At 36.8% G+C, this 3,435-nt stretch overlaps 1 protein-coding gene across 4 annotated transcripts in view; it reads right to left on the reverse strand.

Annotated features, from left to right (window-relative positions):
- Positions 1 to 3,435, reverse strand: part of CRISP1 (cysteine rich secretory protein 1) — a 51,926-nt gene that overhangs the window by 39,859 nt on the left and 8,632 nt on the right. The gene's annotated exons all lie outside the window — the stretch shown is intronic.

Here is a 3,435-nt window from a genome sequence, read left to right on the forward strand (position 1 = left end):
ATTGCTAAACTCCCTGTGACTCCCAAGAAAGCCCTTTCACAACAAAGAATTACCACATACAAAATGTCAGTATTTCTGATGTTGAGAAACCCTACAATGAAACAACTCATAGTAAGGTCACGGACAAACTCAATTTGTATATCCAATATTATTTTAATTTCTTTACCCTACTTGGTCCATGGGCAGCTGAGTCCTTTGATTAAGCTTTAAGTTTAATCAATTTAATCAATCAATTTCAATTCTCTCTTGATCTAGAACATAAACACTCTCTTCATTATTTTCTCACCTCTCAGACTTCTCTTCCCTCACCTGGATTGACTATGGCTACTGGCTGTCCTTGTACTGGTCTTCCAGAACCCTCTATGCTTTATTACCTCTACATTCTCTTTTCCACTCTCTTTTTTATCCTTTAATAATATATTCTTCAATCATCAACCAGAGTAACAATTTTTAAACACAGATGCAATGGAGTCACTTTCCAGCTAAAAGTCTTCAATAGAGGGACCAGCAGATGGCATAATGATTACGTCACTGGACTCCCACGTAGTCAAGTGCAGTTCAAGTCCTGGACCTGGTGGCTTAAATCTCATGCCTGGTGCATATATGTGCATTCCCAAAATCCCAAGAGGAGAATGGAAGAGAAGAGATTGTGGTGTGGCCATTGCCCTTGGGGTGTGATTCCTTGTTTTCTTGCTCTCTGTCTCTATCTGTCTCTCTAGGGAACATCCATGCCCAACAGCAGAAATCTTTCTCTAAAAAAAAAAGAATAAAGTCTTCTATAGTCTATAACTCTTAGAAAGTTGAATTATATCTTTAACAAAGTCTCTTTTGAAGACACTGCTTATTTCTCAGCCTCTGTTTAGGATATGTTCTACTAGTTTTCTCTACTTTAGTCATAGTGATTTTCTTTCAGTTATTTTAACATGCCCATTTCCATCCTGCCTTAGAATATTTGCATATGTCTGTCCTGTTAACCAACCTTCCAGCTTTTAAGGCCTATTTACCCTTCATATCTCAACAGCATATCTTCAAGAGGGTCTCTAATTACCAGAGAAAAGATAAGGTCTACCCTTTTATCTGATCAATTACAATTGCCTATAGTTTTCCTTCAAGGGTTTTATTTATTTATTTATTTATTTATTTATTTATTTATTTGAAATTCCTAGAAATATCTTTGCTATAGGGCACATGTAATTACCAGAGAGACAGAGACACAGAGAGAAACAGAGAGACAGAAAGTGAGAAATTATACCCCCACCCCAGGGAGGAGATGACAATGCTGCAACCCCTCCTCCATTCTCTTCTTGGGATTTTGTGCATACACATATGACTGGCATGAGATTTAAGCCACTGAGCCTGGGACTCGAGCAGTGGTCCACTACATGCGAGTCCATTGAGGTAACCGTTATGCCATCTACTGGTCCCCAAAGGTCTTTTTATGTAATGTTTGCCAGATTCTCATGGAAAACTACATATCTCAGTGGTAAAGCAATTTCTCACTGATTAAATGCCTAGTATCTTAACAAACTCTGACATTGCAGAAAGTTTAAGATAAGATTTAGCTCTTATGGTCTCAGAAAGATTCTACTTTGAGTCTACAAAAGAAAGCATACATTATTTTTGTTGGGTATATTGAAACACCTTGTTAGTTACTTTAACTAGGATTTAAAGTTTAAGCAATAAATATGTGTTTTGGCTTAATCTGTCTTCTTGTTTTCATTTAAAATTATCAAGACTTAATTTAATAAAAGAACTCTCTATAAAATTATATGTAAATGTTCTAATAGTTCTGTCTATAGAGTGTACGCATGTTGTTTCACTAATGCTTTCCAGTCTTACATATTTTTCTTTTGAATTCTTGGGCATTAAGTAGATCAAGTCTGATTCCCTTGGATACAAAGAGTTCTATCTGTCTACATTTTCCCTGGGATTTTAGTGAATGATACTGTTTGTTTGTTTGTTTTTTATGCCACATGGCAACCTGGGTTGGGTTGTCTCCCAGAACTTGGGCAAATGACCCAAACAACACAGTATTAGGTCACAAAAGCAAATACAGGTTCCTGACTATCTGCCTTTCTCCTTTCCCTTTGGCATGGTAGTGGTACTTCATGATAGCGTTTCATTATTGTGGAGAATGATGATAATCATCTGTACTGGGGCAGTAAAATGGACAGAGAATCAGAAGAAAGGAAGAAGTCAGAGTATTACTGGATATCACCTATATCTACCTGGGGAGGAGGAGTGAATGATAACATAAAAGCACCAAAGCACCACCACAATAATCTAGTGCATATTTCTTCTTTATAAACAAGAATTTATGAGTCTTTTACTTTTGACTGTCTTACCTAGCCTATGAATATATAAAACTCACTTATTTACTGATCTAGAGCAATTGACGTCAAGGCCAGGCAGCAGTGAGTGAAGAAGTAACAATTCTACTCACATGGAAAAGGTCTTGGGTTTGCATCCCAGGACCTCCCTGGGCACACCAGGTACGCACAAGCCTGTGATTCAGGCCAGCTGTATGTGGATGTGGACCACAGCATGAAGACCCTTTTAAGGGCACCTCTCTTTCTCTCTCTCTCTTTTTCAGAAGAAATCAATAAATAAACAACAACAAAAAAGAAATTCCACTGTTTATTTTAGCTCATCATGAAAGTATTTCATAGAAATTAAGATAAGCTATTTTCTTGATTTGGTTAAGAATATTCAAATGTGAATATTATTAGCTGATCATAAAATACCAGGAATTTATTCCTTCTTATACCATTGAGTGTTTTGTTTCTTATTTATGATTGTTGAAGATTTTGTTTTTTACTAAGTAGTAAGAGTCAGGCCTTGCATGTTGATTTCATTGTTAATAGTATCTCACATCCCTCATATCTCTCTCTTTGCTGTTGACACCTTTTTAGTTTAAATTTTATTTTCATATGTTAAATTCTTGTTATCGTCATAAGTTATATGGCTCAACTGGGATGTTGATGAAATATCTCATATGACAACAAAAAAACTACAATGCTTTTTAATTTTCCTATCTAGAGATAAAAAACATTTGAATAAGTTGAAGTTCTTCCCACTCTACATTTTCAGTTTAAAAAAATGTTTACTTCGGGACTAGCAGATGGTGTAATGACTATGTCGCTGGATTCCCATGTCATCAACCATGGTTCGAGTCCCGGACCTGGTGGCTTGAACTCACGCTGGGCGCATGTGTGTGCATGCCCAAGATCCTAAGGAGAATGGAAGAGAAGAGATTGCAGTATGGCCATCCCCCGGGGAGGTGATTTCTTGCTTTCTGTCTCTCTGTCTCTCTCTCTCTTTCTGGCAAGCGCATGTGCCCTATAGCAAAAAAAACAAAACAAAACAAAACAAAAACCTCAAAAATGTTTATTTATATCATGAGAGAGGGAGAGAGACAGATAGACAGTAACCTTC

This window comes from Tupaia chinensis, unplaced genomic scaffold (genome assembly GCF_000334495.1).
Source record: "Tupaia chinensis unplaced genomic scaffold, TupChi_1.0 Scaffold000252_1, whole genome shotgun sequence".
Classification (NCBI taxonomy): Eukaryota; Metazoa; Chordata; class Mammalia; order Scandentia; family Tupaiidae; genus Tupaia; species Tupaia belangeri.